We start from the raw sequence: 21,994 nt of genomic DNA on the forward strand, positions 1-21,994 counted from the left end.
CCTACAATCTGTACATTTTGTAAGCTAACACTTAAGAGTCACGCATGACATATTATCAGATTCTGAAAACATTTTCTTTATAATTGTTAGTTGAAATTTCACATATTAGGCCACTCTAATGGACCATCCATATGCCAATGAATTATCTAGAGCAGGCATGTCCAACAGGTAGATCGTGATCTACTGGTAGATCACAGGGTGTTCCTGGTTGATCTCTGGCCTCCCAGCGATCTCCTTAGAAAAAAGCAAAAAAAGGAAAACAACAACAACAACAACTTTGGCTTTCTAAGAAAGCTCCACAACTTTGCCTTTCTCCAAAAAGCTCCACAACTTTGGTTTCCTAAATAAGCTCAACAACTTTTGCTTCCCCAAAAAAGCTCAAAAACTTTGGGTAGATCACTGCCAGTTGTTTTCTTTTTTACGACAATGGGTAGATCACTGCCGGTTTTTTAATACTGTGAGTAGATTGCGGTCTATTGGGAGTTCCCTGATCTAGAGGAACAAACTACCAGGAAAAAAACCCCAGAAACTAGCTGTTAGGAGAATTAACTAAATGAATTTGTATTTAGAGAGATGCCACTTATTTTCCACCTCCTGAACAACAAAGAAGAGCTGGAAAAGACAACACTTCCTTGTCTGCCAATTTATGCTAAAATTATACAGGGAGGGCCCATCTCTTCCATAAGAACTTCCTTGTTTTGTTATTCCAAAACGAGGGAATTTCCATCAAACGATTGACACCTCCAATGTAATTTTTTTTAAAAAAAGGAAACAGTTGTTTACAGTGAGGCTATTTTTTAAAAGGGTGTGCAGTGGGGGGGGGATCCATTTAGCTGTTTCCTCTCCTTCCCCCCTCCCCGCAAGGTGTTAAAGGTTTATAGCACTTTTTGCGGGCTCCATGAAGTCAAAAGAAGCTTTAAGCAAATTGAACTCTGCATGCAGACACAAAAGAGGAGTGCTGTTACATGGGTCAAGCAAAGTCTCCTTTGATCTTTCAACATCTGGATGGCTATTACATGGGGAAAGTCTGAGCTTCCCAAATCGGGCCATGTGGGCAGATGAGCAAGCCATTCTGCAGAAGCAAAGCAGAAAAAAATAATTTAAAAATCTGATTTGATTTAAATAAAAAATATCCGATTTTTTCATTTTTAATTTTTAAATCATTGGTTTTTTACCCACCCTGTCTACCACTGAGCCCTTCCCCATTGCTCATGTTGCCTCGTCCAAAGCAAACTGCTCAGCGCTTGCCTGGGTTCTTGGTCCCTGGCATAGCCTGCTTGACCAAGCACCTTCGGTTGTTTCCAATGCTAGCCCTTCTCAGAGTAGACCCACTGAAACGAAATCCATTTCAATGGGTCTACTCTGAGCACAACTTAGACAGAGACAACCCCTTGTTCCTTCAAGGCCATGGCTGCCTCTCCACTGTTCACCCTGGGCTTGAGTCCCTTCCTTCCTACAAACTGGCTGAATGATGCCCCAACATGGGAGCTGGTAAGAAATGAGGTTGTGTGCAGAGCAGGAACGGCAAGGCTTGCAGGGAAAGAAGCAGGAAACCTGTGGCGTTCCAGTGCTTTTTGGGAACTCCCAACTCACACAAGCATCAGCCATCATGGCTAACCATCAGGAATGATGGGAGTTGCAGCCCAGCAGATCCGCCCGCCTCCCCTACGAGAACAAGGAGCTGGTGCCTCCGGAAGAAAGAAAGAACCAAAGCACGGAATGCAAGGCCAGAGAGAAGATGATCGTAGCCATAAAGTGGGTGGTGGAATTTAGCACAAGGATTCTGAATTAATTGAAGCCGAGGACAGATGGCAAGAGCGACAGCCAGCAACTAGTCTAGACAAGGGGATTGTGCTTCCCAGTTTTTGACAATGTTATTATTTCAACACCCACGACATGGAGAGTCAAGCAGCAAACAGAAAGGGGAAAGGGATTGGGTCCACGGGTTTTCCCAGCACCCCCTTCCCCCATGGAAATCTGTATGCCTACATAAGAAGAGTCCTGCTGGATCAAAGACCTGGATAGCTCAGTCAGTAGAAGCATGAGATCTTAACCCCGGGGTCATGGGTTCGAGCCCCATGTGGACAAAAGATTCGTGCATTGACGGGGGTTGGGCTAGATGACCCTCGTAGTCCCTTCCGACTCTACAATTCTATGATCTGGTCCAGAATCCTGCACTCACAGTGGCCAGTCGGATGCTTATAGGAAGTTTGCCAGCGGGCCCCGGGTGCAACAGCAACCCTCCCCAACTGCAATTCCCAGCAAGTGGTATTCCAAAGGCATACCGATTCCCATGGGGTTAACGCAGCCATATCCCAAAATACAGCTCCGTGCTTCTAATCCATGCAACAAAGAAAAGAGTCGGTTGTGAAAATGTTAGTAAGCATTCTCTGAACGTGATTCCGGGAGGTTTTCCTCGCCCACAACTAATAGCCGCTTGGATTGAGTGATCTGGACTCGGTGTTGTGGCACAAGAGGAAAGGGTTAGACTTTTGCTTCCCCACATCAACAGGGTCCCGATCCAAGCCCCGCCGCATCTCCTGCAACGTGTTTAGTTTAGCCTCCAACAGGCAGGGCAAGCTGTGTCCTACCTTCGCACCTGATCGGCAGCCTCCTTCCCTGCTGGAGAGCAACTTAGGAGGCAGGAGGCACGTGACGTGGGCCATACACAGCTCAGTACAGACCTTCCTACAGAAGTTATTTTAAATGGGGACGCGGGTGGCGCTGTGGTCTAAACCACTGAGCCTCTTGGGCTTGCCGATCAAAAGGACCAGCGGTTCGAATCCCCGTGACGGGGTGAGCTCCTGTTGCTCTGCCCCAGCTCCTGCCAACCTAGCAGTTCAAAAGCATACCACTACAAGTAGACAAATAGGTACCACTGCGGCAGGAAGGTAAACAGCTTTTCCGTGCGCTCTGGTTTCCATCACGGTGTTGCGTTGCGCCAGAAGCGGTTGAGTCATGCTGGCCACATGACTCGGAAAGCTGTCTGTGGACAAACGCCAGCTCCCTCGGCCTGAAAAGCGAGATGAGCGCCACAACCCCATAGTTGCCTTTGACTGGACTTCACCGTCCAGGGGTCCTTTACCTTTACCTTTACTTTTTATGGCTCATACCTACTCAGGGCATTTAATTTCCTGGCCATAAAAGAAAGTTAAAAAGTAAGATTTGGGGGTGAGGGAGGGAATGGAAGATGATTGTTCATTATAGTACACTAGCAAGCACAAACATGTGGTTGAGGGGTGCAGCAAAGTGCAGAGAAATTAGGGTTTGGAAATATAGGCGATCGTCCCCACTCATCCCCAAAAGTGGGGAGGGAGGATTGATTTTGGAAAAAATGTCTGGCGTATCAATGGTTAATTAGAGCATGCATATATTTCGCCAAGGAAAATGGAACCATTATCTCATTACAGTCATATTTGGACTCTAGCAGATCATTCACTCTGGATGTTTATCCACAGGCACAAGGAAACCAGGCACTGGTTGGTAGAAAGTGGCTGGATTGCTGTGCAGCAGGAGAGAGTATCTACTGCAGGTTCCAAAGATCTCAGGAGGCTGTTCCACAGTTAACTCGGAGGAGGGCTTTTTTTAGTGTGGTTGCCCCTCCAAACATCTCAGAAGGCCCCTGTTTGGTGAAATAGCATTTCTGCTGACATGCAACAGGCACACACTCTCTGCATTTTCTAGAAACCGCTGCAGACATTTTTGTTCACGCAGGTTTCCCCAGCTGGGAAAATGGGTTTTTACAGCTTTTTTGTTCCTTTTTTGTTGTTCTTTTTAAAACTTTTCTTAATTACCTTGTGTTTAAGTCACCTTCAAATGGTGGTTTGGAAGAAGATATAGATTAACTGTAACAACAAGAAGAAGAAGAAGAAGCACTTCTACACAGTGGGTCTCGTCAACTCCAATAGCTCCTGGTCGTTATTTTGAAAATTTAAAAAGAAAAAAGAAAAAGAAATTAGTGCCTTGCACCTTAAGCTGCAGGGAGTTAATTCCTGACTATTGTCCTGCAGAGCTCCTTTGGAGAAACTGGTGTTTTGTGGGGGAAGAGGCAAGGGTAAGATACACACAAAAGCCAGGAAATTCACAGTTAATGCTGAAAATTAGTGCTGACACGCCAGCATTCTCTCCCACCATTAAGCCTTTTGGCAGGACTGGCAGAATCAAGGCTGGGGTGTCAGCTAAGATTTGCAAGCTTCACCTTGAAGTTCTTTAATGTCAGCCAGACAGAGCTCTCCGACGCTGATATTAGACGTAGGAAAGCTGTGTGCGTTGATACACACCACGTATGTGCGGGTGAATACAAACAGAAACACACCCCTCTTACACTTGCAGCTGCACACAAGTGATATAGAATATATATCACACTTTCCCCACCCCCACCCAAAAGAAAACCACACCAACCACCACCATGAATTCTGCATTAGCAAACTTGTAAGATCCCAAGCTATTCTGCTAAAAGGGACCCAAAGCCAGATTTAGTACCGTAAATGGCTGAATGGCACCAACAAACAGGGTAGCCATGGCAATCAAATTTTCACAGAGGGGTGTCAAGTCTAAAGAAGTAGCCTCTCCTCCCACTGAAAAGTGGCAGGGAAGCGGGGACAGAGAAAGAAAAAAGAAAGTAACTATAACATTTGTATTTTGAAAATGGCATTTTCCCTAGAAATAAATTTCAAGGGCCGGAGGGGCTCTCCAGCGCAGAACTGCCAAACTGGAACCAACCAAACAAGTTTGATTTGATCTGCTAAGGAATAAATAGAAATAACAGTTTCCCATTCCTTAGCAAAGTCAGGAGAATTTTATTATCATCAGTTGATCGTGCTGTTGTGATGTATCCCTATATATTTTAAAGCTTTGATCTCACGTGGTAAAACATAAGGGTGTGTATGTGTGTGCGCACATACACACACACACACACACAGAGAGAGAGAGAGAGAGAGAGAGAGAGAGAGAGAGAGAGAGAGAGAGAGAGAGAGAGAGAGTTCATGCATAAAATAAGGCAGACTGGATGGATTCAGGGCAAGACTTAAAAAGGAAAAAGGAAAAACCAACCAGATAATCACTAGGATGTTGAATCAGAACAATGGTAGGCCTTCGGTAAGGGGAAAGCAATATATCCTCTGCCTGTTCTTTTTGCACAATCCTGTCAATGCACGTGAACTGTATATAAATAGATTTTTTTTAATTTACACAATGCTCTCTTTTTTGGTAGATTCCCAGAATGGTTTGACAATCTTCAAAGGCAACTCTGGCAATTACAGCTCTATGAGAGAAACAGGGGTCTCCTAGCAACTCTCGGCACCCTTCCAACAAACTACAGCTCCCATAATTCTTTGGAAATGTCATGGCTGTTTAAAGTGGTATCATAGTGCTTTAAATGTGTGGTGTCAATGTGCTCCAAGTAAGCCTTTTTTTTAAAAAAAAAAACCAAAACCAAAAAGAAAATCAGTCCAAGCACAGCTGCAAAATTAGGGAGGAAAAAATACTGAAATTATGAAGTGACATGTCCAGAGAATTTAATTCCAGAAGAACTGGATTAGCTAATCGCTGGGTTAAGAATTTCAAAAACTAATAACTGATGTAATTAGGAGCTTCTGTCTCATCAATTGCAAGTGCTAAATATTTAACTGTCAAATTTGCATCTATAGGGGAAAGGAGGATCACTTATTTTGGCAAAGAAATTAATGCTTTTGCACTTGAAGACTTGCCAGTTCAGATCAACATCAACCCAGTATCACTAGTAGTTTTTTAAAAAGCTGTTTAAAATATTTTTTTGCATTAAGTATAAATGCACTATTTGAATATGACATTAAGAGGGAATTATGCAAATTCAATGGCTCTTAGCCATCATATTAGCTAAATAGATCCTCCATGTTCAAGAGGCAGTATACCTTTGAATAGGGATGCAGGTAGCGCTGTGGTCTAAACCACTGAGCTTCTTGAACTTGCCAATCAGAAGGTTGGTGGTTTGAATCCCCCCGATGGGGTGAGCTCCCATTGCTCTGTCCCAGCTCCTGCCAACCTAGCAGTTCAAAATAGGTACAGTGGTACCTCGGTTTATGAACACAATTGGTTCCGGAAGTCTGTTCATAAACTGAAGCGAACTTTCCCATTGAAAGTAATGGAAAGTGGATGAATCCGTTCCAGACGGGTCCGCCGAGTACTCAACCTGAAGCATACTTAACCCAAAGCATGGGTGCAATTGGTTCTGGAAGTCTGTTCATAAACTGAAGCATTCATAAACTGAAGCGAACTTTCCCATTGAAAGTAATGGAAAGTGAATTAATCCGTTCCAGATGGGTCCGCGGCATTCGTAAACCGAAAATTCGTAAATCGAGGTGTTCATAAACCGAGGTACCACTGTGGCGGGAAAGTAAATGGTGTTTCCGTGTGCTCTGATTTCCGTCACAGTGTTCCATTGCGCCAGAAGCGGTTTAGCCATGCTGGCCACATGATGCGGAAAGCTGTCTGTGGACAAACGCCGGCTCCCTCGGCCTGAAAGCGAGATGAGCGCCGCAACCCCATAGTGGGTGGCACTGTGGGTTAAACCACTGAGCCTAGGGCTTGCCGTTGCTCGGTCCCAGCTCCTGCCAACCTAGCAGTTCGAAAGCACCTCAAGGTGCAAGTAGATAAATAGAAACCGCTCCAAGCGGGAAGGCAAATGGCGTTTCCGTGTGCTGCTCTGGTTCGCCAGAAGTGGCTTTGTCATGCTGGCCACATGACCTGGAAGCTGTACGCCGGCTCCCTCGGCCAATAATGCAAGATGAGCGCTGCAACCCCAGAGTCTGTCACGACTGGTCAGGGGTCCCTTTACCTTTATAGCAGGGGTGGGCAACCTTTCAGGTTCAGCAGACCAGATCTTTATCTCACCCCACCCCAAAGGAACAGCTACTTGTCAATTATCTGGCATCATGATGACATCAGGTGATTGGCAGGCAGGTGGCCCTGTCCACTTGTCAAAGTTGAGGACAGGGTTGGGTGGGGGATAGTGACCAAGCAGGACTCAACTGATGCAGGGAATTCAACCCAGCTTCCTTTGGTGATCGGCTGTGCAAGTTCCAGACACTCAACACCTGATGTCAAATGTGACATGATTGTGGCTTGGGTTGGGAAGACCTTGTAGGCCAGGTAGGCAAAATATGGCCTGCGCTATAGAATAACTGTTATCTGGAAGTGGGGAAAGGGAAGCATCTGCTTGGTTACTGTGGAAAGGAGGATATTTTGCTAGATTAAGCAGTGGATAACCTTTTCCTACAAGGCCCTCCTTCTACCCAGTGATGAACTAACCTTGTAAAGCTCAATCACACTGGGGAGAGCCTAAAATGAGGACCTTAACTGGCAAAGGAGCTCACAGGAGGTGAGGCTATCTCTTAAGCATGCAAGCCCCAAGCCATTCAGGGCATTAAAATGCAAAGCACCAGTGGGTTCGATATGCCCCTCTTATTTTTACGCCGTCTGCAGGAGGCATAGACAACAGAAACAACCTATTTTATTATGAAAGCTTTGGTTAAAGCAAAACCTAAGAACGCATCGCTCTTCATTCCCCGATCCACAGCCTTCACTCTCCGCTCATTAATCCAGGGGCATGATGGGAGTTGTCTACGGATTGACAAGAAGCATAAAGACGGAGTATCATTGAGTCCAATTAGTCTACCTTGGAAATCTGAAGGGCTGACATTATCTCTGTTGGGATTTGAACCTGTTCTTCCTAAGGAGCGAAGGGCTTACACACACACACACACACACACACACACACACACACACACACACACCTGTCCATACAGTGAACTGGAATAATAGGGAGAAAAGTAAAGTCAGAGACACAAAAAGAAGCTGGAGTGGGGCGGGGGCAATAAATATTAGGATTGCTTTGCAAAAGAAAAACACACATCTAAGTTTGTATGTCTGAGGTCAAGGAATTCGGACAGTCAGTCAAGGTTTGCCAGTGGGTAGATCGTGCAGAGTAGACAATCTGTTTTCGTATCAGATCCTAAAGGGCTAAATAACTGGGGAATAAGTCATTGTGCCAGCGCTCTCTGTCCCTCCTGGGTCGTCTTTATAGATTGCTCTATAACCATCACACCATCTGTGACACTCTGAATTAACGCGAGATAGAATTACATACTTCATTGTTTGCTCCCTGACACATTCATGTTGCAATGTCACTCAATATTCCTTCAGACTGTATTGTAACGAGGATGACAGGTACCGATCGGGAGGGATTAATTTAAAAATCAAGGCAATTTTAAGTGCTGATTTAAAACCAAGATTCCCATTTTGAAGTGCATGTGTTTCCTGAACGAGAACAAAAAAACAAGCTAGCCAGTTGATATTATAAGCAACTGGTTTGCAGCTAAAGATACTTTTTTATCTACAATCTAGGAGGGATGTGCAAAACCATGGATTAACCTCCATGGACCATACTTTAGGAATTATATCTGCTTAGACCAGGGTTTCTCAAAGGGTGTGGCACAATCAGTATCCCCATCTCTCTCCAATCCAACTATGCTTATTATTAACTGCAGCTCCCTATTAAATCAGAGACTGAAGCTATAAAGTTTGAAGCATGCTCACAAACCATGGTTATGAGGGAACCGTGAAACCATGGTTAGCATTAACTCTAGTTTTGTTGGAGCAGTTAACCTCTGAACAGGGCTTTATCTAGCTCTCTCACTGAGCACCACGATCCCTCGTAAGGTCATAATTAATCTACATAAAAGTTGTTCCAATGAAATGTCACATTCCGCTGGTTTTGAATCTCGGAAGGTGGCACAGATTCCGTTTACATTAGTTGCATGTGGGGGGGAGGGAATATTTGGGTGCACACTTTGAAATCTGCTGTGTGCCAGATCCCATCAGGTGCCACCATACAAAATCTTTATGTTTCGGCATATTTTGTGTGCTTTAAAATTAAAGGGCAACATTTTGACATTTCCGAAGGAGAAATTTTAAAAGCGCGAGAGTAATTACCGGTTATCTCAGGTACCTGCTTGATCAAGACAAGTTAGGCACGCGGGTGGGCGTCCTTACTCTGTGGTTAATTCCTCCCCCTCCCCACCCCGTGGGATACACTTCACAGACAATGCTTCCGTCTTGCAGCTGTGACAAGACAGAGCCCATGGGGTGGGGAAAGCAGCACTGCTTAAAGGCACTTCAAATATATCTGCGAATAGGAAACTGCCAGATCAAGTGTGTAACCAGCAGCTCTCCAAGGCCTTCGGTGGGAGGTGTTGAGCTGCACTTCCACCTGAGTTCCTTTTAATTTGAAAAAGCCAGGGATCAAACCCAAGACTTTATTGCATTCAAAGCATGTGCTGTGCAACTGAGCCACGGCCTCGCTCCCTTCTTTGCTCCCTGCAAACTGTGGGCAGATCCCAGCTCCTGGGAGCATCCCTTCTGCTCCCAGCATCCTGGGCAGATTTGCCTACGGGTGTCAGCTCTGCACAGGATCTCCCGGGAGATCCTTTTATCTTGTACATCTGGCCTCAACAAACACATTCCAAAAATAGTGTGGAAGGCAGCAAGCAGCGGTGGTGGCGGTCAGGCTTAGCAAACGTATGGAACACAGAGCATTACAAATGAAATTGCAGGAACAAGCAGCTAAGGGCATTTCTGGACCTCTCAGGAAAAAAATGATATTTTTGAACACTTTTGTTGCTCAGGTAAAACACACTGTTTTTCATTTGCTACAATTCTCCACCATTAGAACACTCAAACACACACAAACACCAACAAACAATCCCTATTTATTTTTCAAATGCACATGAGACCACAAAATTATTAGTCTCCCCATTTATTTTTTTACTACTATACCTTTCTCCTTTTTTTAGGGGAGGGGAGGTACACATTGTGCTCCTTCTGAGGTAGTTTGTTCACCTTTGGTCTCCACCTGTGGCTCATTGAGGCTGTCAGCATGCGACAGCAGCCACATCCTGGGAAAGGCTTTAACCCAGGCATTGGCAAACTCCGGCCTACAATTCCCATCATCCCTAGCTAACAGGACCAGTGGTCAGGGATGATGGGAATTGTAGTCCCAAACATCTGGATCACCGGAGTTTGCCTACCCCTGCTTTAACTGCCTGGCTAAACTAGGTGAGGGTAGCCGATGGGTCTCTCAAACTCTCAGAGGGGGGAAAAATTCCTTCCAGTAGCACCTTAGAAACCAACTAAGTTTGCCATAGGTATGAGCTTTCGTGTGCATGCACACTTCTTCTTAGTTGGTCTCTAAGGTGCTACTGGAAGCAATATTTTTTCCCTGACTACGTCAGACCAACACGGCTACCTACCTGTAACTAAACCCGCAGAGAGTTAGGGACTTCCCCTGCATGTGAAAACAGGCCCATGGCAGATTGAGTGGACGAGACCAACAGTGGGTTCAGTGGTCAAGTAAGCAGTTTCTGCATGTGTTGGAGAGGGAAGTGATGAGGCTCTTCAACCTGGGAAGGTAGCCCATCTGGGAGAAGGAGGCGGTTTCTGAAAAATAAGTCCAGAAAGGACTTAGGTGCCGATTGTAAACCAGTATAGATTTTCAGACATAGCTACGGTACTGCTGCTAGATTTATGGCTCAATGTGCTCCCAACTCTCTGTATTGAAAAGCAGACAGGACACCACTCAATCCGCCATTTTAACTTCCCACAATGCCCTAGTGATGTTCGGCTGTTGAAATGGCAAAACCAGCTGCTCATGGATGTCTGATGTTGGCCTTACTTTGTGTGGCTCTGTCCTTGGAAGTCTAAAACAAGGCCAACATCTCTAGGGCATTGTGGGAAGTTAAAATGGCGGTCGCCTGCCACTGCTTGGAATGTGGATGATTCTTGCCATTGCTGCCGGTTAAGTCCATCAGGAGATGAGCAGACACACCAGAAGTTATGTGTCCTGCATTTTGCCTCAAACCTAGATCTGGTCTCTGACTTCAGTAGTCAACCCAAGAGGCTGCAACAAGGGTATCCAATGTGGTGCCCCTCCCAGATGTTGTGGGGACTCCAACTCCCAGCACCCCTTGACCACAGACCATGCTAACTGAGGCTGATGGGAGTTGGAGTCCAATTAACATATGAAGGACCCCCGCTTTGGCCAATGCTGAAGTCACGAGTTTCTAGCTAGCAGGGAAACAAGCAGCTGGAAATTAAGACTGCAGAAATTAGACTGCATTCGCTTCATCGAGACGCACTTATGAGGTGCACAGTTTTATTTAAAGAAAAACCACATGCACACATCCCACATAGCTGCATTAGTTATTCCTTGCTTCACTGAAACACAAAAATCACCTGATTCGCTTGGCATTTTAATAATTTGATTTACCATATGAAAGCTTCATCTATTTATTTATTAAATTTATATATCCGTCACCCGAGGATCACAGGGTGGTTTACAGCAGCTGCTGCTGTTGTATCGCTCTTTTAAGAATCCTCCTAAGCTACCGGCAGAAAGGTGAAATTAATAATTTTGCCACTTATTATTATTGCCACTAATAGGATGCCTTTTGGTGTGTGTGTGTGTGTGTTTAGCACCCCCTTTTTTAAAGAGAAGTTCAGGGGTTGCCCCAGACATGGTAAATCTTTTAGTGCCCTCAAAAGTCATTCTGCCTTCTAGACATTCCATTACCCCCCCCCCAACCCGGCAGATGAAAAAGAGGCCAGCGACCCATGAAATGTCCGGAATTCATTTAAACAGAGCTCAGGCAAAGTCGCAGGGAATCTATTGTGCTCAAGTGAAGTTCAAACGCAAATCCTGTCAGAAATGATGCCGCTCATTGGTCCCTTGGTAGCAAAGGGGGATTTTTTTCGGGGGGGGGGGAGGAAAGGATGGGGGAGGGGAGGCTGGAAAGTAAGAGGCCTTTTTGCGAAACCAGATATGAAAAGCGGAGAAAGAGGAATGGTTTTTTAAAGGCAAACGTTCTCACAGTCCTAGCAGGGGGGGGGGAGGAGAGGTTTTGGGTGTGGGAAAAGGCAAGCCTAGGTCCTTGCAAGGGTTTTGGACTACAACTCCCATCAGCCCCAGCCAGAATGCGCCAGCTGGTGGGAGTTGTAGTCCAAAACAGGATCGTAATTTGAGCCATTGCTAATTTATAACATGGCTCTTTCCCCCCCAGAGTTTGGCAGGTGGAAAAGTCTAGCGTTTGCACACCAACTTTCTGAAGCAAACCGCACTCAAGGCTGCTCAGAGCACGAAATTCCCTAAGGAATATAAGACCTAGCGATATTTAAAGAGTCCTATAAACAACAGGCTAGTGGAAACACCTCTATCTATCTATCTATCTATCTATCTATCTATCTATCTATCTATCTATCTATTTTATTAGATTTCTACACCGCCCTTCATCCTAAAATGTTAGGGAGGCTCACAGAGCAAATTACAGGATAAAGACATAAAAGTAAGTAAAAGTAGGGTTGCCATATGTACAGAATTTCCTAGACATCGCCGGGATTCGGCTGTCGGAAACAGTGTCCAGGAGGAAAACGCTGAAATGCCTGGGGCGTATGGCAACCCACGTCAGAAGTGTAGAATTTGGCAAACTTCTTTAAAATGAGCTCTAAAACTTTGGCCAAAAGTTCAGATTTTGCAATATAGCGGTGTCTGTTGTCAGGCAATGTATACATTGCCAGGTGGTGCAGATTGGCAAGTATACATTGAAACAATGTATTCATAATAAGAACTAACTGGGGCAAAAATAATGAATCTCCAAAACTAAATATTGGGGGGGAACCCCCACACTACTGACCACCCCTAAACAATATCCCACCCTAGATCAGCATCTAGGTTCTGCGGGTTGAGGGGAAAGGAAGAGAAGGAGAGAAATTTAAAAAGAACGGCTTGCCGTGTTAAATATTCATACCAGCAGCTACAGTAGGCTAATGGGAAAAGTGTTCCTAGAGCCATGAACAACTTTGTTAATGGACGGAGGCTGGTAGAGGTCACAGTATGCTTTGGGGAAGTCGTGAGCAATTTTAAGGATGACGCTAACTGAAGCTGTTCAGTAGTCCTCTACCCCCCCCCTTTGCCGCCACCCCTCCCGTCTGTTGCATTAAAATTACACGAAGCCAAGAGAGGAGTCCAAATGCGGGCCCCCATGCCCATCTGTTCCACCCCACACACGGTAAACAAAGAAACAGCACTGGGTGCTGCTGCAGGGAATGAAATCGGCAGCAAAAGCATTCCTTGGCATAGCCTTATTGAGGAGGGGGGGTATTTTTTCCCAGTCTGAGGGCCACGTTCACTTGTGGGCAGCCTTCCAGGGGGCGCATGCCAGCAAAAGTAGGCAGAGCAACTCATGAACATTTCACCTTTATACAAAAGGCTGGTTTCTGCACACACACACTAAAATACTTCTCTCTATCCTCTACTCATCGACAAGCAAGAGGCCTGGTCAGAGCCAAGGACACGGTCCAGCCAGGCAGAAACATTCAGGGGTGAAACAGGGTGGGTGAGGGATGTGGCAGGGGGGAAGGGCTGCAGGTGCCAGATTGGGAAACCTGAAGAGCCATTTCTGCACCAAGGCAGTGTTAGAAACTCAGCAATATAAACTAGGAGCCAAATGGCTCCTTAAACCAAGGTTGCAGTCGCCAAAATGGTATGTCTAGTGGCCATTTTGGGGACAAGTCTTATTTTTCAAATGATGGACTACAGTCCATGTAGACAATACTGAGCTAGATGGACCGCAATTTGGCGGCTTCCCCTGACATTTGAACACAGGTCAGGGGAAGCCGAAATTAGAGAACACCGGTTCTAGTTTCCCAAGCAAATTTTAAGCTGCAGATATTGAATGGGTGTTTTAGGAAGTTGGCAGGGCCCAGGCAACAAACAGGACAATCAGCCACTAATGCATAGTGTGCAATAGATTACACAAAAAGTACTGCACTTTTTAGCCACTAAAAAACACACCCAAAAGCATGCCTTTTAAAATATAATTTAAAAACCTCAATGGATAACATTCTAAAACTATTATAGTTAGTTAGTTAGTAGCAGCTGGAAAACTTAAACAATAATACATAGTTAATTAATTAATTAATTAATTAATTAATAATTGGTTGGGTTTTCCCAGCCACTCTGGACAGCTTACAGCACATAGCAAAAACATCAAGCATTAAAAATGCCCCAATACAGGGCTGTCTTCAGGTGTCTTCTAAAAGTGGTATAGTTCTTTATATATCATCAGCAACACATCAGAAGCTTCTTCCAATTCAAATTTCTAAGAGAAGCAGGGAGGCAAATACTATATTCCATAAACAGGGAAGTTGGCACTCCAATATGGCCTCTCCAGAACACCTCCAAGGGTGGGGAGAGAAATATATACAAATTTTCCCCACAGGGCATTTAAGGCTTGGAGTAAAAGTGTGTGGAGGGGGGGAATATCATCATTTTGAGTTGGGCTTGGAAACTGACTGCTGACGACTGCGGCTGAGCTCAAAAACCAAAATGGCGTGATTCTCTCTCCCACGGGAGTACAAGCAGCCAAATTCTGCACTGCCTGAAGATCTGTGCACTGTAAGAAAAAGAGCCTTGCTGGGTCCGGCCAAAGGCCCACCTGCTCCAGCGTCCTTTTCTCACATGCGCAACTAGACACCTATGAGAAGCCTGCTGGTAGCACTGTCTCTATGTGCGATTCCCAAAGGATTATAAGAGTCAGGCCTGCCTAGTCCAGTCTGCTGTAAAAGGCAGTGGCTCTATAGAGTCTCAAGCAGAGAGGGTATTTAAGTGGATATTCCGGGACTAGAACACTGGGACCTTTCGCAGGCAAAGCATGTCCTCTCCCACTGAGCTAAGGACCCTCCATCCATGAGTGAAAGCGGGGGGGGGGGCAAATTTTCAGGAGGCTGCATGGAACAAAAAAAAAACCTGAGCAATATAAGGCAGAGAATGAACGCTTTCTCCGAGAACGTTTTCTGAAAAAGCTAACAACCGTTAGCGGGGGAGCCACAAAAGCCTTTTTATGTTAACACGAATAGCCTTCCTAAACCTCATTTTGCACCGAGAAGGGAGGTCACCAATGGATTTTCACCTGGGGCACTAATAACCTTCTGCATGTTCAACCTTTCACACTGTTTACATTTGGAGACAGCACGCTTATAAATGAGCCAAGAATCTTTTCAAGCCTAGACACCACCGCCTGGTATTCCTGATGGTCTTGAACACTCTGTACAAAGCAGCGCGGAGAGAGCTAGGTCAAGTAATTCACAAAAAAGTCAAGCAAACTGAACAGTTCTACCATCGCCTTTCACAGGGAGTTGCCTGAATTTCTTGCTCCTTTTTTTCCCCTTCAGAAACAAAATCCTGAAAGGGTTCTACACCTAGAATTCACCAATCTGTTTACTTGGTTTCCGTTGGAAACATGACGTTTTGGGGGGAACCTGGAAGCCTCCTTCCTTTTCTTCTGTCAGACTTGAACTACAGGAGAGGGTCTGTTTCATTTAGTTTTGCACACTAAATGAAGTTTGTGGACCCTTAAGTATATCGCAGCAAAAGCAAAAGAATCCAGGTCATGAACAGACAGGGAAACGTCTCAGATGCTTGGTATCCCAGGCACCTGAAAACTTGATGCTCGGTACTAGTAACTTGATATTTTTTTCTATCCCTGAACAAAACATGCTGGTCACTCAATAGTTCCATGCTAGCAAGGGAGGAATTTCGCCAGCCAAGTTGGAGCATCCAAAGGGCTCCCTTCGGAACTCCGATTCGAGAGTAGCCGATAAATATGCACCAAGGAAGTGCAGGGAATACTGCTGTAGCTTGCTGCCCTTGCCAAACACCTAGTAATTTATTTATTTTTAAGGTAAGGACCTCTGGATGCTTAAATTCAGTCAAAGGTGACTATGGGGTGCGGCACTCATCTTGCTTTTCAAACGAGGGAGCCGGCGTTTGTCTACTGACAGCTTTCTGGGACATGTGGCCAGCATGACTAAACAGCTTCTGGCACAACAGTGATGAGTGCCAGAGTGCAAGGAACCGCCGTTTTCCTTCCGACCACAGTGGTACCTATTTATCTACTTGCACTGGCATGCTTTCGAACTGCTAGGTTGGCAGGAGCTGGGACAGAACAACGGGCACTCACTCCCTGGTAGCAAGAACAGTGTAGGACCTCTGAATGGTTAAATTCAGTCAAAGGTGACTATGGGGTGCGGCACTCATCTTGCTTTGCAAACGAGGGAGGGAATAATTACAAATAATTACAAAAACGAGGGAATAATTACAAATGCAACCTGTATGTCAGACATTCTTGGAGATTTTTGGCCTAAGTCTGCACTGCACTGAAATACCAGCCCTTTTGAGCACATGAAAAACCAACAAGGTTGCTGTATGTCCTCTACACCAGGCACCCCCAAGCTTCAGCCCTCCAGATGTTTTGGACTACAATTCCCATCTTCCCTGACCACTGGTCCTGCTAGCTAGGGATCATGGGAGTTGTAGGCCAAAACATCTGGAGGGCCGCAGTTTGGGGATGCCTGCTCTACACACTCACCTGAGAATATGTGTATATCCCACTGGACTTACTTCTGAATAGTTATGCATAGGATTGCACTGCAAAAGAATTAAGGTGAACTCAATGAAAAGCTACAGAAATAAACAACATCTTATTAGGTCACTGAGATACAGAAAGCTGATACGGAACATGACCCTAAATGGGAAATGTTGGTTTCCTGGTAAATAAACAACCAGCACAAACATTGGGCTGGTGTACTTAGCCTTCCTCTTTTGGAAGGAGACCATTTCTACTTTTCAACAAGCCAATGTTCCCCACATTTTCTAACAATAGGGAACTGTGGTTTGTTGAAATTGTAGTTTCGAAATAAACCATGTCATGGTTTGTTTCCGGCTTGTTTTCACTAACCATAGCTTAAACAAATCACAGCTCAGTTTGGTCATCACAGGAAACGGTGGTTTGTTTGAAAGCAGATGCTTTCAACTCTCCCCACATGTAGAGAAGAGCAGGGAGGAGAAAGCAGAACTATGCTTCTCATTGTATCTGAGCCAGGTGCACGTGTGTGTGTGTGTGTGTGTGTGTGGTATTTGTTGAGATTTCTCTCAGTTTCTCTCTTCGCTAACAGAAAGCTAGTACAATAGTGCTTAATGTTTATGTATCACCTTTTCTAAATATGCACAACACTGTAGAGCAAAGCGCCCCGAGAATAACCCTCTGTGTCTCTGTGGCCATGAAAAGTCTGTGTCACGATACTTGGGATGAACTGCATTTCAAAAAACCATTAAGAAAACCTCTTGATGCTCAGAGCCCAGGAAATTCAAAAGGTCAGACCGCCACCTAATTTGTTGTTACACATGAAGATTCAATACGGAAATTCTTCATTTTAGGAGCCCTCTCACAATCGAATGCATCACTTTATGGCGACATCTTTACTACCGTTAATTGTTTAACACAGCAAACTTTAGTGGCATCCTTAAGGATTTATTCACACCCAGCAACAAAACCTACCTCATCACCAGAGGAAACGGCTTCCATTGTTTGGGCTTTTCTCATTGGGTGGGGGGGGGGCACCAATCTTCCGCAGCTCTTCAGGTTTTTTAAACAAAGGGAAATGGTGTTGTCTTCTCTCCTAGGATATATTTTTCAGCGAATTTGCTTTGTGTGCCGCACAAAAGCCGTTATCGAAAAACCTGTTCTTAAACTGACCTGCGGCAAGTGTGTTGCTCTCACCGAGCTGGGGAGGGGGGAGGAGTAGGGGGGGAAGCCTCGCACAATAAAAAAGCATTTTATATATATATATGCATAACACTAGCTAAGATGACAATAAATGGGACCATTTTAGCAAAATAGTTTTAACCTAACAGGCTTGACACATATGGATAAATGCTACACGAACAGAGCCAGTGAAGGCAAAATTACTCTGTTAAAAAGGAAAAATCCAAAAGACAGCAAGTTGTGGTGTTTCGCTTCCTCCTCCCAAAAGACATTAGCTGGAGAAGTAGCAGCGGGGGGGGGGCAGGGGGGAGGAACGTAAGAGGAACTCTGCTGGATCAGACCAGTGGGAGGACGAAAGCAGGACTTTACAAGAGTAACCCTCTCCACTTGCGATCCACAGAACTGGCATTCTGTTTCCAACCATGAAGGGAGATCTCAGCCATGGCGGCTAGAAGCCATTGCAAAGTTATTGCCTTTGTTTTCAGACTCCCAGAAGGGCCTTGGCAAATCATACGGCAGTGTAAGACAATTGAGCAAATACATATGTCCCGGGACTGTCTACTTGGACCAACAGTTCTCCAAGATGGCAGGGAAAGGTCTTCTCCTAGTTACTAGATACGCTTTTCAATGGAGATGTCCTGCTGAAGTCATGCCAGTGTGGTGTAGTGGTTAAGAGCGGTATACTTGTAACCTGGGGAACCGGGTTCGATTACTCGCTTTTCCACATGCAGCTGCTGGGTGACCTTGGGCTAGTCACACTTCTCTGAAGTCTCTCAGCCCCACTCACCTCACAGAGTGTTTGTTGTGGGGGAGGAAGGGAAAGGAGAATGTTAGCCACTTTGAGACTCCTTCGGGTAGTGATAAAGTGGGGTATCAAATCCAAACACCACCACTTCTTCTTCTTCTTCTTCTTCTTCTTCTTCTTCTTCTTCTTCTTCTTCTTCTTCTTCTTCTTCTTCTTCTTGCACGCTGCCTGGTCCCACCTCTCAGCATCCACTTGGCCATCACCAAAGAAAGTTCGCTGCACGGATGCTTTCCTTTGCAGTTGGCCACACCAATGTGTGGATGTTTAGAGGCAAAGCCAGCCAGCATGCGCATCGCCAAGGGTGAGGCCAGGAGTGTGGTACCGTTCCCCAGTACTCGCCTGGAAACAGCGATGTGGGTGACGCAGTGGTCTAAACCGCTGAGCCTCTTGGGCTTGATGATCAAATGCTTGGTGGTTCGAATCCCCATGACAGGGTGAGCTCCCATTGCTCTGTCCCAGCTGCTGCCAACCTAGCAGTTCAAAAGCACGCCAGTGCAAGTAGATAAATAGGTACCGCTGCTGCGGGAAGGTAAACGGCATTTCTGTGCGCTCTGGTTTCCGTCACGTTGTCCCGTTGCACCATGCTGGCCACATGACCTGGAAAGCTGTCTGTGGACAAATGCCGGCTCCCTTGGCCTGAAAGTGAGATGAGTGCCACAACCCCATAGTCGCTTTTAACTGGACTTAACCATCCAGGGGTCCTTTACCTTTACCTTTTACTCTCCGGGTGAATTGCACATTTGCACGTCCCATGTTCAAAGCGTTCCTTCATGTAGTATGCATTGGGGCCGACTATGAGCCTCAGCTGCTATTCCTTGTACAAACACTATCGATTCCTCCATACAGCAATTTTCCTTTAAAAAATAACTTTCTGAATAAAACTAGATACATATCTCCCAGGCATGCAACATGACCTCCATCTAAAGAAAAGCTTGGCTTTTTTGTCGGAAAGCATATTTGCCTCCGAGGAAACCTTGCAATTAATACCTATTTGAAATACAGCACATTGGGTTCGAACTCTGCTTCAGCCTCAACTCTGCAAAAAAAAAAAAGCCTCTGAGGCACGCTGTTTTGTTTACTCATTTTTATATCCTCAATAAACCTTTGATGCAATTTACTACTGTTTTCATGGTGGCTATTAGCAGTAATAATTAAAGGACTACTGGCTATGGAATTCTGCAGTTTGAAAATTGGCCTTATTTATGCTTTGTTTACGATTCCTCCCTAGCACTAAACAGCCTGGAGCACCAAAAAGCAAATTTTAACAAAGGAGAGAAAGACAATGAGACTGTGTTTGTATACGAGCTTCAACAGCCCTTTGCATTGGATTTTTTGAAGGCCGCAGCAGCTTCTGTGGAAACTCCCCCCGTTTGTTGCGAGACCTCCAAAAGCTCTCAGGATAAAAGAAATCTGATCGCACTAGAACACACCTACACAACTGGTGACACACACACACCCCAAGCCAAGCACAGCTGGCCGGTCACATAACATGCCCAGTGCTTGACAATGTCCTCAGTCACTTCTTCTACTTGTGACTCTGGCATGTGGCCCCCAGAAGGGAATGTGGCCCTCAGGCGGAAAGGGTTCCTCACTTCCACGCTACAACCCACTACCTGAGCACTGGCTGTCCTGTTGTAGTTACCGTCACACATTCGCCAAAGGAATTGGCAATAGCCAGCCTAAATAAAATTTATAAGAAATAGAGCACCGTCAGGTTTAATTATTTTTTATTTTATTTGTACCCCTGCCATCTGACTGGGTTGCCCCAGCCACTCTGGGAGGATTCCAACAAATATAAAAACATAATTAAACATGAAAGCTTAAAAAGCTTCCCTATACAGCCTTCAGATGTTTTCTAAAGGTTATATAGTTACTCACCTCCTTGACATCTGATGGGAGGGTGTTCCACAGGGTGGGTGCCACCACTGAGAAGGCCCTCTGCCTGGTTTCCTGTAACTTCACTGCTCACAGTGAAGGAACAGCCGGAGGACCCTCGGTGCTGGATCTCAGTGTCCGGGCTGAATGACTTGGGTAGAGATGCTTCTTCGGGTACACAGGGCTGAGGCTGTTTAGGGCTTTAAAGGTCAGCAGCAACATTTTGAATTGTGCTTGGAAAGGTGCTTTAAAAAGTAAGAGAGGCAGGTCTCTCTCCACAGGAAGCTTACAATCTAAAATTCAATGCAAGAGAATAAGCGAGGGGAAGCAATGCAATGGCTTCAGCAGCGCATACACACAACTCAACAAGAAAAACATTGCACGCTGGACTGCTATGCATGTCTCAAACAGACTGCATGGTAGTGCAAACCTAGCAAGAGTTGTCAGGGACCAGGTAGGGTGCACTGGCTCTTGTTTATCCTGGTTGATCACAGGTTGTGCAGGCTTAAAACTACAAATAATAATAATAATAATAATAATAATAATAATAATAATAATTTATTTATACCCCACCCATCTGGCTGGGTTTCCCAATCCACCCTGGGCGGCTTCCAACAGAAAAATAAAACACAGTAATCTATTAAACATTAAAAGCCTCCCTGAACAGGGCTGACTTCAGATGTTGTCTAAAAGTCTGGTAGTTGTTTTCCTCTTTGACATCTGTTGGGAGGGCGTTCCACAGGGCAGGTGCCACCACCGAGAAGGCCCTCTGCCTAGTTCCCTGCAACTTGGCTTCTCGCAACGAGGGAACCGCCAGAAGGCCCTCGGTGCTGGACCTCAGTGTCCGGGCAGAATGATGGAGGTGGAGACGCTCCTTCAGGTATACTGAACGGAGGCCATTTAGGGCTTTAAAGGTCAGCACCAACACTGAATTGTGCTCGGAAACGTACTGGGAGCCAATGTAGATCTTTCAAGACCGGTGTTATGTGGTCTCGGCGGCTGCTCCCAGTCACCAGTCTAGCTGCCGCATTCTGGATTAGTTGTAGTTTCCGAGTCACCTTCAAAGGTAGTCCCACGTAGAGCGCATTGCAGTAGTCCAAGCGGAAGGTGGACAAAGGAAGGTGTTAAGTACCACCAGATATTCCCACCATGATCTGCATGCAAGATCTCCCATGGCTGACCTTGGGATTGCTCCCTAAATCCACATCAAACCCTTTCCCACTTGCTTGTCTCCTTCGCAGAGCCTCACCCAGGGGGGGAACTGCGAAGCAAAAAGCAAGAACAAGAATAATCTGTTGTCATTAATGAATTGACTCAGTCATGCTGTTAACAGCCCCATTTAATTGTACAACAGTATTTCCTTGGCAGTGCCTCCCACTCTAATGCAATAACAATCCTCCGCAGCGTCCCCAAAGAATTATGCAGGCTCAGTTTACACCCGTGTCACTATACTCTTCCCCCGGAGCCCGTCTCCAAAATACTATCCACTTGCCTCGCTGTGATTAAGCATACAGTCAAGATTAGCCTAGTCAATATCCATCACAGCTTTCATGCACAGCCACAGACATGAGTTCAAATAAAGAAATAACATGGTGCCAAGATGCTAACTAACAATACTCTCATTACTGGCAAACCTGCCATTAATCACAAGCTGATGGGTCAGAGCTGGGCTTTCCAGCTC

General features: G+C 45.5%; 1 protein-coding gene across 1 annotated transcript in view; it reads right to left on the reverse strand.

Annotated features, from left to right (window-relative positions):
• The window catches only part of EXT1 (exostosin glycosyltransferase 1), a 260,361-nt gene that overhangs the window by 210,366 nt on the left and 28,001 nt on the right, over nt 1–21,994 (reverse strand). The window lies entirely within an intron of this gene.

The sequence above is a fragment of the Zootoca vivipara genome, chromosome 8 (genome assembly GCF_965207765.1).
Source record: "Zootoca vivipara chromosome 8, rZooViv2.hap1.1, whole genome shotgun sequence".
Classification (NCBI taxonomy): Eukaryota; Metazoa; Chordata; class Lepidosauria; order Squamata; family Lacertidae; genus Zootoca; species Zootoca vivipara.